Source organism: Vombatus ursinus, unplaced genomic scaffold (assembly GCF_900497805.2).
Source record: "Vombatus ursinus unplaced genomic scaffold, bare-nosed wombat genome assembly UNPS02014791.1, whole genome shotgun sequence".
NCBI classification, from domain to species: domain Eukaryota; kingdom Metazoa; phylum Chordata; class Mammalia; order Diprotodontia; family Vombatidae; genus Vombatus; species Vombatus ursinus.
The window spans coordinates 50,964,165-50,979,316 of record NW_020954569.1 but is presented as its reverse complement, the minus strand read 5'-3'; the positions used below and the strand labels follow the sequence as shown (position 1 = coordinate 50,979,316).

Genomic DNA, 15,152 nt, shown 5'->3' with positions numbered 1-15,152 from the left:
TTAGTTCCTGGTAATCTTGTGATTTTGGGAATGGCCCTGGTTTCCTGGATTCAAATTCCTAAGCACTAATGTAATTTCTTGAGATCCTTGTAGACTGTGTTCCTTTCTCTAATAAAGTATCCATTTGATAGAAACAGTTTTTGAATCTGTTGATGCCCACTTCTATTTTCCTTTCTGTAAAGCGCTGTGGGTTGAAAAATGGCATGACAGGGGAAAGACCCTTTCTATGTCACCTTCAAGAAAACAAGAAATATCTGGCCTCTTTTCCTAGATGACCTCAGTACAGTCTCCTCATTGGTACCAAAAAAATTGATACCAAGAGAGGTGAAAAGACTTGTTCAGAGTAAGTAAAAAGCTGACCCAGGATTCAAACCCACATCTTGAATCCAAATCCAACAACTTCTCCTCTGCACTCTGAGTTCTTCTGTTTGGCACTTAAAATGCTTCACATTCTGGCTCCAGCCTGTCTTTCCAGGCTGATTGTACATTGTTCTTCCTTTACCTCCAGAATATCCTTCTACTTCACTCCCCACCAACTCCCATTCACAGTCCAAATTCTAGCCAAACTGGCCTGTGTGCTGTTTCCCATATACAACATCCCATCTCCATCTTTTGGAAGGTAAACTCTTCACTTTGTTTCTGCTATTCTGACTGCTTTCAACTCTGTGGAACAAGATGCCCTTCCAAGGATAAACTCATCACTTCTAATTTCATCGCCAGGTTGCTAACTCATGCCTTGGCTGAGACCACCTCCCTTAGCCTCCTCTCCCCTTTGACTGGAGGGCTGGAGGTCAGAGTACCACCTCCTTCCAGTGCCTTCCTTTATAGAGGGCAGAAGCTGCTCTGCTTGGTTATAATTCCATGGAACAAGATATCCCCTGGTGCCCCTTCCCACTCCCTACCTGCCCTAGCTTTCCTGTATTGTTTTGTGTCTTGTCTCCTCCTATTAGTTTGTAAGCTCCTTGAGAGTTGTCTTTCTTTTTATCAATTGTATCCCCAGCATTAGCACAGTATGTGGCACAGAGTAAGTGCTTAATAAACGTTTACTGGATTTTGGAAACCCTAGTTCTATTCCAGGCTCATTTCAAATGCCACCTCCTATATAAGCCCTTTTCTCCAATTTGTTAGTCCTTTCCACCAATATTAAATTACTATGTATTTATTTTGTATTTTACATTTATGTATGTATATATTGTATTCTCCCAGTATAACATAAATTCCTTGAGGGTAGGGACTGCTTCTTTTTTGTCTTTGCATCCTGAGTGCCTAGCATGGTGTCTGCCTAATAAAATGATTGTTGAATAAATGAATGAAAGTAGGATGAGAACCAGAACAGCATGGTGTTATGGAAACCAAGGGAGTTCAGGTCACTAGGTCTAGACACACTATGTATGAAGGTAATAAGAGAACTGTTAAATGTGATTGAGAATTACTATGATCTTTAAAAGACTTCATCAAATGGAAGAGATACCAAAGGACTGGAGAAGAGGAAAAATCCTCACTTCCACAAAAAGGTAGTATCTGCTAGTTGCATACTAGTAGGCTTGATTTTGATTCGTTGAAATATTCTAGAATATATTATCAAAAGGATGGTTTATGAATTTTTTAAAAGGGGAAGCAGTAATCACTAAAAGCCAATATGATTTCAGGCCAGCTCAGGTCAGACTACCATGCTTTTTTTTGTTTTTTGTTTTTTTTTGTTTCTGTATTTTAACTGTTTTATTATTGAAATATTTTCATCCTATCCCTTTCCAAAAAAATTCCACTCATTTTTCTCCCCATCCTGCTCCCCAATAGCCTTCCCTGCCCTTCTGTACTTTATTTCAAAATTCTGCGCTCAGTGGCCATCTTGAAACGTGCTCATTGGGCAGCTTTATCAAGCCATTTGTGAAAGAAGTAGCGGAAGTGGGGGAAAGAAGCTCTGTTCATGGCTACTACAGGGCTTTGGCTACTAGCTCATAGGCCAGCTTTATCTCCTCAGCATCTGGACAGGTAGAGGCAAATTCCTCTCTGGCATAAGCATTGCGCAGGTATCTTTGAACCCCTCAAAACTCCTCTGGGATAGAAAATCCCTGATATTTCTTACATACAACCTGTACAATGTGGAGCTTGGGCAATAGGTTGCAATCAGCCAATATAAGCTCATCACCATCCAGAAACTTTCTGTGGGAGACACCTTCATCTTCTGCACTTGTCTTGTCAATTTCCTCAGGAAGTGGTGATGTCAGATAGTTGTCAAGAACCTTCAGGGCTTTCAACAGCCCCTTTTCCAAGTTGGCATTGAGTGCTGGGTTTGAATTCTTGATGTAGGCAGAAAATTTTGCAAAGACACCTAGTCCAGCTGTGTTGGATTCTGGGTTCTTAGCTGCCAACTTGGGGTATCTAGGGGGACTCAGCACCGCCTCCAAAAACTCTTCAATCTTGTTAGTGTCCATGTGTACTTCAGTGCCATACAGTAAAAATGGAAGCTGACCTCCAGGACACAACTTCTGTACTGTCTCTGTTCTCCTCTTGGTGTCTACAGTGGTGACACTGAAGGTGACACCCTTAAGCCAGAGCACCATGAAAAGTCTTTGGGAGAAGGGGCAGTTCCCAATCTTGGCACCATCACTGCCGGCCATGACGAACAACTCAATCTGTGCCTGCTCTTCAGCCATGGCTGCGACTAGGACCAGGAAGCAGCAGGCGCTGGGGGAACAACCAATCCCGCCCCGGAGAAGAGTACCATGTTTTTTAATAGGTAATCATAATGAGAGATCAGGAAAACTCTAAGATACCTTGATTTCAGCAAAGCCGAAGCATCTCACTTTATCTTCGTAGTCAAAAAGTAAGCATTTGGTCTAGATGATAGTGTGATTGGATGGAATTAGAACTGGTTGTTCGCCTGGAACCAAAAAGTGGTGATGTTGACTTGGAGAGGGATCTCTAGTGCAGTTCTCAGTTATCTGCCCTTTGTCTAGTGCTATTTAACATCTTTACCAATGAGTTGGATGAAGGTATATAGATAGCATGGTTGTCAAATTTGCAGATGATGCAAAGTTAGAAGGAGTACCTATAATGTTGGATGACATAGTCTGAATCTAAAAAAGCTCATGTAAGGCTTCTTTTTCTATTGGGGCAGAGTTGAAAAATGGATTCTTTATTAAATGAAAAAACAGAAAAATTGAAAAGTAGTAATGTTATCATTATTATCATTTTAGAAATGAGGAAACTCATGAGGTTAAATGATTCGCTCAAAATAAAATAGCTATTACATGGTGAAGCTCAGAACCAAGGTCTTCTGATTCCAAGTCCTTTGCTCTTTTCGCTATATCATGTCAATTCTCTATCTACACAAAAGTCTAGAAGCAGAAAAAAGAAGATTGGAGAAAATTTGCATGATAGAGGTAGAAGAGCTAGTCAGTAGAAGAACATCAGGTGATGAAGTCCAAAGAAGAGTTTAGAATCATTTGCTAAAAGTTATTAAAGTCTAAGGATAGAGCCAAGATGACAGAGTAGTATGAAGTACAGTTTGAACTCTAACCCATATCTCTTCTAAACAAATCTAGAAAATGCACCGAACTGAGGCTTGATCAGGAAATCCAAGAAAGAAATCACACTGAGCCATTTCTCCAGCCCAGTTTCATATAGGGAAGCAGACAGAGAGATCTGCAGACACAAGGGATGGGGGTCTAGCAAAGAATGGCTACACACAGCATTTCAAGCACAAGAAGAGGCTGTGCACCAGGGCAAAGAGAAATCAAACAGCTGTCACAGGGGGGCCTAAACTGGCATAGGAACAACTGCCAAGTGGCAGTTCTGCTGCTCACTATCCATTGCTAGGATCACTCTAAACTAGCAAAGATTTCCATTTGACTGATGGCTGATGAATCCAGTAGCAGTCCACTGAACCTCCAACAAGGGCAAACTTGCAGGCATGTTGCTGAAACTCAAACACAGTTCAGGAACTTGCACAGCTGAGACCAAGGGGGCAGAAAAGTCAGGCTTTGTTCTGGATCAGACCACTTTAGAAGCATGTAAGCTTGTAGGGCCCAGACAGCTGTTCCTCAGATTCTAGAATGACACAATACTCAATATCCTATGAAAGCAGCAGAAGGACCAGCCTAGACATTCCTACCCAGAAGAACAAAGAGCCTTGTCCTAATATCAAGTCCAAAGTCAGGAAGTAGGTTGGTAGAATGAGCAAACAAAAAAAGTCTCACCATAAAAACCTATTATGGTGACAGAGACACTCAAGACACAAATTTAGAAGAGAAGAATGACTCTAAAACATTTACAAGCAAAGCCCCAAAGAAAAACACAGCTTGGGCACAAGTTCAACTAGAATTCCTAGAAGAGTTAACAAGAATTAATAATGTTTTTATAAATGAAATAAAAGTCCTAGAGGGAAAAAAACTGTAAAAGAAATGGGAGCTATGGAAGAAAGAAATGGAAAGGTAACGAACGGCTGGGCACAACAGTACAAAACCTTGTCCAAGCAACAAACTCCCTGAAAATTAGAATGGACCACATAGAAGCAAATGACTTTATGAGACAATAACAAATATTAAAACTAAATAAAGGAAAATATAGAACAACTGACCTGGAAAACAGACTGAGCAGTAATAATTTCAAAATCACTGGACTACCAGAAATCAATGGCCAAAAAAAGAGCCTAGACATCACGCTTTTAGAAATCATAAAAGATGACTGCAAGATGTCTTAGAACCAGGGAAGGGAGGAAAATTAATATTTATATAGCATCTACTATGTGCCACACACTGTGCTAAACACTTTTTGCAAATATCATCTTCTTTGACCCTGACAACAACCCTACAAGGTATGTACTATATTTTCTCCATTTTACAGTTGAGAAAATTAAGGCAAAAAGACGTTAAGTGACTGAACTCAATTCTTCCTGACTCCAGGCCCCAGGCTCTATCTATTGCACTACCAGCTGCCTTTTCAGAGAGCAAATTACAAATAGAAAGTATCTTTCTGATCATCTTTTAAAAGAACCTCAAAAATGAAAACCCCCTAGGAACATTACAGTCAAAATATAGAGCTTCCAGTCAAAGGAAACACACACACACACACACACACACACACACACACACACACACACACACAAACACGAAAGAATTGAAGTAATGTGCTATAGTCAAGATCTCACATATGATTTATATGCCACCACTATAAAGAAGAGAAGAAATTGGAATATAAATGATATTCTAGAAGGCAAAGGATATATCGGCCTACAACAAAGAGTAACCTATCCATAAAAACTAAATATAGTCTTATAGAGGAAAAACATAATGAAAGGAGGACTTAATGAAACTGACAACTTTGATAAGCATTCCTGATGAAAAGACTACAGCTGCATAAAAATTCTAAGGTGTAAACACCAGTGTCAAGAGAAAAAGAAAAAGTTAAACAGGAGAGAACTATATCATAAAGGATTAAAAAAAAAAGGTTAACCTATTTATATTCTAATAATGTGTCCCCTGAGAACCTTTTCATCATTAGGGATCAGAGGATTGTTGGGATGGGGGAGAGGAGTGTGGAGTTTAATTAGAAAGAGGGCCTGGTACTGGTTCTATTATGTTTTAATGATCTTAAAAAGAAAAACAGAAAGGGAAAGGAAGAGCAATTCATTAGGGGGGAAAGGGAAAAGAAGTATGGGGAAAATTATCTCCCATAATTGAGGGTATAAGTAGAAGTATATATTAAAAAAGGAGGAAGGGGGAGCAGGTGACATTTGAACCTCACTCATATCTGAACTAGTCAAAGGAGAAGAAAATATACACACAGAGTTGGATACAGAATACATTTCACTTAACAGGGAAAGAGGAAGGAAAGGGAGAAGGGGGGATTAGAAGGAGGGTAGATTAAGGGTATGACTAGTCCTAAGAAAAACAAACACCAAGGTTGTAGGAAAATATTTAGAGCCTCTTTTTATTTTCCTTTTCCCCAGTGGTAAGGAATTAGAAACTGAGGGGTGACCTCAGTTTGAGGGGGAATGGCTGAACAAATTATAGAATATTAGTGTGCTGTAAGAAATGATGAAGGGGTTATTTCAGAGCAACCTGAGAAGACTTGTATGATCTGATACAGAGTGAGATGAGCAGAACCAGAAAAACAGTAACAGTAACAATTGAGTTGTAAAGACAATTTTGAAAGACTTAAGAGGGAAGGAAAGGAAAAAGGAACAAGAATTTATTAAATGCTTACTATGTGCCAAACACTGTGCTAAGCACTTTAAAATATTATCTCGTTTGATCCTCACAACAACCCTAGGAGGTCAGTGCTATTATTATCCCCATTTTGCATGAGGAAACTGAGGCAGACAGAGGTTAACAGACTTGCCCTGCATCCTATGGTTAGTATCTGAGGCTAGATTTGAATTCAGGTCTTCCTGACAGGCCCAGTACTCTATTCACTTTGCCACCTAGTTGCCTAGAGACTGATTAACACAATGATTCCAGAAGAATCATAATGAAACATGCTAACTAACTTCTGAATAGTGGTGATGGACTAAGATTGAGACATATTTTTTAAGACATGGCCAGTGTGGGAATTTGTTTTACTTGGTTATACAGGTCTGTAAACAGAGGTGCCTCTTTTCTTGCTTTCCAAATGGAGGAGATGGGATGGAAAGAAGGCAGACTATTGCTGATTGAAAGAAGGAAAGAAAGAAACTGAATTTTAAAAGTTATTGAAGTCTATGCTTAGGAATTGTCACTTACACTGAGTGAAACTTTAACTGGTAATCTTACCACACTTCCCAGCACTCCTCCCTCCAACCTTCCCACATTACCATCTTAGAGTATGATGATAAGTGAAAAAAAAAAGACAAAAAACTCCAAAAAATAAACAAAAAAACCTTTCTCTGGATTGTAGGGAAGAAGCAGGTAAGTCAAAATCTAGAAGAAAAGAATATTTGGGTCCTTGAAGAAAAAAATTCTGGGTGTTAAGTTGGGAGCTAGATCACATACAGAAACATAGACACTGGGGTTTGGGGCTTTCATATACTATTTGAAGAAGTAGGTAAAATTTGAGGCAATCCCTACTTCATTTTTATTTGATTACATCTTACCATGGAGCTTATATCATAGGCAGGCATGTTCTAAAGACATGAAAAAAAGAAAGTAACAGGAATTTACGTCCATGATTCTGCATTTGTAGCTGCACAGTAGCCTGACTGAGGGATGGGGATTAGAAGTGGTAAGAGAAAACATTATAGACTAAAATTTTCATAGAAACTCTGCTTCCTGCTTCCTCCTACATGGCTTAAACTCTCACTGCCCCCTAGAGACTTTTTATTGCCCTCAGCATTCATGAAAAGTTTTTCACAAAGAGATGGATATGGGTCGACAGGCTAACAGAGTTGGACTGCCTGAACTAGTGACGTCAGTTACTTTCCTAAGAATAGACAGTATTTGAGTCTTCAATCTGAATATACTGGAGATGAAGGGCAGGAAAGATAAATGTGCCATCTATCACAAAACCTGGCATATACTTACATATGAATAATAAGGAAGAAGACTGACATGTTCTGCAACAAAAGGTGAATACTAAGAATAAAAAAGGGAATATTAATATATCTATGAATGGTGGTTGGGAAGTAAGCAAGAGGAGCTGGAAATGATGCTAATTGATGGAGACCATAACCCATTGGACACAACAGAAACCTGGTAGGCTGATTCTTATAAACAAAATTTTAATGACAATAGAGGTTAATGACCTACAAAAATATGGGAAATGTTGAATCAAGGATAAAATAGAGATGGCAAAGATAGTTTGCAAAGCAACCTAACAATGGGTGTGAAGGAGCTTATAGCTTCTGTGTGTGGGTCAATGGATGAGGAGAATCAAAGTTCTAAATACAGGTGATTTTCGGTCCCAAACACATGCACAGATAGTTGAATACTTTTGGCTTCCATTTTGTTTGACAGAGTCAGCTTTTGTTCTCTCACATCCAGGTAGATATAAACTACAATCCCAGTTCCAATGCTCAACTTCAGAAATACTGTTTACCCCCAAAAATTCTCAAATGATTAACAGACAACTTTTCATCCCAAACTAGATCTAGATGGACAGAAAATAGGAAACATGGACCAAAGGGAACTAGTCTCAACAAGGAATATGACTGAGAAAAGTCCTCAGCCAACCAAGGTAAAGGACATTGTATCTGTTAGTGTCAGGACAGTTGTGTGATACTAGAGCTAACAACAGATTTTAAATATTACCATATTAGGTTAAAGTAAACTTTATGAGCCAGAAAGCAATGAATCTTCTAAATGGACACGAAATTTTGCCTCCCCTTACAACCAAGAGGGAGGAATTGATTGAGAACAATGTGGAGACTTCGTGTTAGTTACCAAGAGCTACTTGAAAAAATTTTAGAGAATAAAGAAATCAAATAAACCTGGTGCCATGGTATATTAAAATCTATTACAAAGGAAGGTGCTGTTATCCTTTCCTAAAAGATCTGTAAGAAGAAATTCTATAATTTTCCTTCATTATTGAGGACAAGCTTCTGCATATTTTCTCCTTGAAACCATTAGTCATCAGCATTTATAATCATCAACTCACATTTGTACAGCATTTAAGAGTTTAAAGAACCTTACATATAATATTTCATTTTAGCCTTATAATACCTTGTAAGGTAGATAAGAATGGTATTATAATTATATGACAGACAAAGAAACTGAGGCTCAGGGAGATAGAGTGATTTACACAAAGTCATATTGCAATTCTGGTTGGAAAGTGGTTAGTACATATTAACAACATTATTAAATATGACCAGAACACTAGAGGAAAAAACAGTAATGTAATGAGAAGGTAGTGTAATTGAATTAGTTTTCCAAAGGAATACTTTTTAGGATGGAAAATAATTACCTCAGAGGAAACTCAAAGAACTCAAAATGGACAATACTGTTAGGTAAGTGACATAGGTTAACAATGAGGCAGAGAATAGCTGAAGTTATGCTGATGGAGATTAAATCTAACTTTGATGAATAAAGGGAAAGAGAGGACCATTAATAAAATGGGTAGGGGAGAAGGCTATGTAATTTATAGAACTTTACCAGCAGCTGAAATCAAGGTTAGTTTTTGTTGGAGGAAAAAAAATAAAGCTAGTAATTACTTACAACCAAAAGCAAGGAAGAACATGTTAAAATAACACACCTGCTGATGAAAAGTCCATAAAGGAATACTTGGTAATGAAGGAATTGGTTTATTTAGATAATCAGAGGATAGGTGTCTGAAGATTTTAAGGAAATTTGATACAGGAAGAAGCTTTCTTCAATAGTGATCAATACTTACTTTGATAGCTGGGCATATGAACAAAGAGGAAGAAAACTTATCAGACCATAACAGGACCTGACAATAAAAATGAGAAATTCTAGGTTTCTTAGCACACTTGTTCATATGGAATTAAGTGAAAAGTCACAAAAGGTGAAACTGGGAGAAATGGTTTATATAAGGCATTAAGCATTAAGTAAGAATCTGATTGTTAGGTATCTGAAGTCTGGCAAGAAAAGATTTAAGGAGTGGTAAAAGAGGTCACATTTTAGGAAGAACATTGATGAACTGGAAGGTCCTGAGGAGGGATCAGGATGGTGAGGAAACTGGAGAAGATGACATAACATTGGTTGAAGGAACTGGGTCTGTTAAGTCTGGAGAAAATAAACCTAAGGGGAGGACATGTAAGTCTTCTTCATATATCTGAAGAGCTGTTATGTGGAAGAAGGATTGGATTTACTCTGTAGATTTAGGAGCAACTAGTGGAAACAGAGAAGCAGCTCAGTTTAAGGGACAAACCTTCCTAAGAATTAGTACAATTGGATGGCCATAGAAAGCATGGATTCCTTATTACTAGAGTTCTTCAGGTGAAAACTGAACCAGAGTTGAAGAATACAATGAATGGAAGCAACAAACAAAAAAAAAAATTCTAATAAAATTCACACAAAGTTTGCATAAATTTCATCCAAGGCAAGTAATGGAAAACCTCATTCAATAGTCAATTTATTGCATGTATGGAATGCTAAGCTCTTTAATGGGTGCAAAAGGGAATTTAGGGTTAATACAGAAGATACAGGACCTATCATACCTATAATTATGTAATTTATTAGAGAGAAAAGATGCAAAGAGGTGTGACTATAGCTACCAAAAACAACAACAAACCACCAGAATTTATGCCTGTGTTAATACTACTCTTCTTAACCTAATGACTTGTTTATGTAACCAATGGCTGACAGCTGGCCAACTAGTTGGCAAATCTTAGAAATGGCTAAACCTAACAAAGTGATAAACCATTCCACTGTTTCCGTTTTGTTATGAAGGCATCACGATTGTTTCTGAACAAAAATGTCAACCACTTTGTTGATGGTATAAGATACCTGAATAAGAATCATCAGATTATCAGTTAAACAAATTATTAAGTTGATAACCTAATTGTCAACTTAGACATAATTTATTCATTTGTTGGTCATGAGATTGGCCACAGTTACCTTCAATAAATATATATTTAATCACAGAGGAAAGGCCTACAAGAAAAAAAAAAGATGCTACTATAGCTTTACAGATTTGATGTTTATCTGAGTTATCGAGTGAGATGGAAGGGAGGGAGGCAGATTGGAGTAATTCGGTTGGAGGGTTCCTCTGGAATAATTATTCACACTTGTATAATATTTGATAGTTTAGAAGCACCTTACATATAATATTTCATTTTAGTCTTATGATAACCTTGTAAAGTAGAGAAGAATGGTATTATCATTACATGAAAGATGAGGAAAATGAAACTCAGAGAGATGGAATGATTTACACAAAGACATATGTAATTGTAGAGCACAGGTGCCAAACTCACTGCCTGCCCTTAGGGACCCAGATTAAAATGTAACTGAGAAATGTTCAACAAAATGAACAAAAACATACAATATAGATAATGTTGATTTGTGGTGTAAGTTGATATGTTGGCAAGGATCTGTTTCTATTTGAGTTTGACACCACAGGTGTAGGGTAATTAGCTAAAGCAGAACTTAAACGAGGTTCTTTGATTCCAAATCCAGTGCTCTTTCTCCCATACTACTTCTTTAGTGGTGTGTGCAACAAAAAATGGGAGTGGGGTAAAAAGGGAGATGGAAGAAGGTATTCCAAGTAGTTGGTGAACAAAATTAAACTATTCTTAACTAAGATATATGGAAAAGAATACTTGCAAGAACAAAAGGAGACCCTGCACACAGCATTCTAAAAAGGTAGGCACTTAGTCAAAACTTTTGGATGATGATACTGGCACTAAAAATAAGATGTCAGTCACAAGCAACCTTAGTTTTAACTTTCTGAAACTAGCAATAGGATTAGCTAAATATTCTATAAGATAAGGTCATAATATCAGTCAGTCTTCATAGACTTCCTTTCATCTTTATGTGTGGTTAAGGTGGTTTTCTTTTCTTAATGATCATAGCAGAGTGGTAAAGAAATTAGGATCATATGATCAATTCCCATATAGGCCAGCTAACGTTCCTTTGTTTCTTGACTACAGACTACACTCTTGATATGGACAGTCATTTTGTAAGTGTGTGCCATTAGGAAATACACTTCAATGCATATGCCCTACTGATGATGGATCAACAGTGCCACCTTTGTCTAAGAAAGACAGCATTATAGTTAAAATGCAAGTGCACATCTGTATATAATAATAACTGGGACCTAGAAGTATAGAGATAAAGATAGTCTTAATCAAAAGATAAAACTTGGGGAACCAAAGCTGTCAGGATAACAGTAGAGAACCTGGCCAGCAGTACCTTAATTTGGTTTCCAGGCCTAATGGCTCAGGCTGTCAAGAGAGAGAATGGCTTTTGCAGTCCGGTGACTCTTAACTAGACAGGTCATTAGATTTTAGTGCATATTGACATAAGTGCTGGTAACACCAATAAAAACAATTTACTGCCACAGAGATATAGGAGTTGAGGATGACTTACTTCACTTGGAGGTCTGGTAGCTCGTGCTAAACAAGTTCAGCCAGAGGACATACTAAAGCCAATTAAAACTGAAAGAAGGAAAATGAAGAAATTGCAACCAAGAATAATAGAAAGAACTAAAAAAGCTACTGGCTTTCTTCCATCTTTTTCCTTTTCTTTGACAGGGTGTATTGCCTAGGCAGTAGAAAGGTTACATGAACTAGTCATGAACCCCACCATCAATATAATGGCACCTCCGTTTCTCTTTAAAAGGAAAGGGTTGGACTAGATGGCTTTTGGGGTCCTTTCAAGCTCTAAATCTGTGATTCTGAGAACCTTGCAAAATGGCTTGATAAGAGTCTGATACTTGGGCAAAGCCTACTAGGCTATAGTCATTAGTAGCATAAAAATGCCAGAACAAGGTGTGTATGTGGGTGGAACCCACTTCATGGTCAATCAACTACCACAAAAATAGCTGATATGAGACTCTACTTAATGATTACTCAATAAATTCTGATGACTGACTGATGGATAGTTTTCAAGGAGAAAACGTGCAGAAACCTGTCCTCATGAATGAAAGAAAACTCTAGAGTTTCTTCCTACAGATCTTTCAAGGAAGGATAACAACAACGACAACAGCAGCAGCAGCTGGCATTGATATAGTGCTTTAAGGTTTTCAAAGCACTTCACAAATATTATCTCATTTTATTCTCATAATAACTTTAAGAAGTAGGTGCTATTATTATTTCTCTTTTACAGATGACAAACTAAGGCAGAGATAAAGTAATTTGCCCAAGTTCACACAATTAATAAGTGTCTGAGGCAGGATTTGAACTTAGATATTCCTGAGTCTAGGTCCAGGGCTCTATTCACTGTGCCACATATCGGCTTCTAGCTAGGTAGAATAAATATTCTCTGCCCAGTATAATTCAGATCCCCCTTTTAAGCAGGAGAATTGCAGAATGAAGAATTTTATAGTTGGAAGAGATTTCAGATGCAAACTAGTCCAATTCATAATAAGACAGGAATCCATTCTACAACATTCCCAGAAAATGTTCATAGAGCCTCTGAACATCAACTTCCACTGATGGGTCCCATATTGTTACATAAATAAATACAGTTCGTTCTCTCTCTCTCTCTCTCTCTCTCTCTCTCTCCCCCTCCCCCCCATCTTTCTCTCACATAGAGCACCCACCCTAGTTCAGTGCTTCACCACTTCCCTTTTTGACAACTATAGGAGACTATTATTTTTGGTTTCTGCTGCTTCCAGTTTTCCCCTCTCTAATCTACCCTCCACACAGCTGCCCAAATGATCTTCCTTTATAAATCACACGGTTGACCATTTCATCCCCCTGTTCAAGACTATTCAGTGACTCCTTTCTGCCTTTAGGATAAAATACAAATTCCCTAGCTTAGCATTTAAACTCAGACTTATTTCACATCATTCCTCCTTATGTACTTATTATTCCAGGCAAACTGGTCACTTGATCTTTTCCAAAATCCAAACTCCAGCTCCCAGCACTAGTCCCCCTGCCAGGAATTCACTGTCACCTCTTCAGATCCTTAGCTTCCTTTAAGCCTAGATCATAAGGCACCTCCTGGGAAGACCCTCCTCAAATTACCTCACATTTACTTATGTTGTTGCTCAAGAGCATGTAAACTCCTTGAGGGCAAAGTCTGTCATTCTTGTCTTTGTATCCCCATTGTCCAGCATAAAGCCTTCCAGACAGCAAGAAATTAATAATGTTATTAAATTCAGTTGGAAGGTTATACATTCCAATTTATGACAGTTCAAAATATCAGGTCATTTTTCCTTATGTTGAGGTATAACACCCCTCTCTGTAAATTTCAACCAGTTCTGCTTTCAGTGGCCAAGTAAAATAAGTCAACTATAGGTCAGGATTTTGATTCCTAGGAAAATTCTATACTGTACTATCGAAGGGATGGTTTGTTAGTATTTACAAAGGAAACTGGCAACCACAACAGCAAGTATGGGCTCTCAGCTGGGCATGGGGGTACATTCCTATAGTCCCTGTTACTGAGGTGGCTGAGGCTGAGACAAGGATTTTTGAGCTTAGGAGTTCTGAGCTGAAATAGGACCAAAGCTGAATGGCTGTCTACATAGTGAATTGGGGGGGGGGGGGACCTAAAGAGGAACAAACCGACCCAGGTGGGAAAAAGAGTAGAACAAAACTTCCATGTCCATTAGTAGTGGGTATTATATTTGATTTTCATCTATCACCTATATGCCCCATACTATGTCAGGCACCAGGGATATAAGTACATAGACTGAAACAATCCCTACATTAAAAGAGCATACATTCTAATGGGGCAAACAACAAGTATATGTAAACTATACATACGGCACAAATATAAATTAGGTAAATAAAATATATAAAAAGTACTTAAATACAAAGTAGTTTTGGAGGGAGTGCCGTAGTATTTGGGGGTATCCACACAAAAGCTCAATATTAAAAAGGGAGAGTGACTCAATGAGTTGGAGGTAAAGAGGGAGTACAATCCAGGCCTATGGAATGGCCAATACAAAGGCAGAGAGATGGGAGATGGAGTGTTGTGTGTGACAAATGGAGAAGGCCACTTTGACTGGGTGGCAGACTGTGGGTGGGGGAGGCAATATCCAGTGAGATCAGAAAAACTGGTTAGGATCAAGTTGTATAGGACCTGAAAGGCTAAACAGAGGAGATTACATTTGATCCCACAGGCAATAAGAAGTCATTGGAGTGTACCGAGTAGAGTAAGATTTAAGTGAAAGAAAATTACTTTGGCAGCAGTGTATAGGACGCATGATAGACTATAGTGGAAAGACACTTGAAACAGAGACCAATTAGAAAATTCTTGCAATAATCTAGGAGAGAAGTGATAAGGGCCTGAAATAAAGTGGTACCTGTAAGAGTACAACTATGGGGTTATAAGTGAAAGATTTTGTGAAAGTAAAAATGGCAAGATTTAGCAACTGACTGGGTATGTGGGGTGAGTGAGAATGAGGAATCAAGGATAATACCTTGGTTATAAATCTGGAACAACAGAAGGTGGTGGTGCCTTTGACAGAAATGGGGAAGTTAGGAAGGGAAAAAAGATAATGAGTTCAGTTTTGAACTTGCTGAGTTTAACATATCTCTGTAACATCCAAGTTTGAAATGTCTAATAGGCAAGTGGTGATGTGAGACTGAAGATATCCATATATCCATC

General features: G+C 38.2%; 1 protein-coding gene and 1 pseudogene across 4 annotated transcripts in view; both read right to left on the bottom strand.

Moving 5' to 3' along the window:
* KIAA1328 (KIAA1328 ortholog) overlaps positions 1-15,152 on the bottom strand; it is a 468,197-nt gene that overhangs the window by 49,230 nt on the left and 403,815 nt on the right. The window lies entirely within an intron of this gene.
* Positions 1,944-2,657, bottom strand: LOC114047964 (annotated as a pseudogene).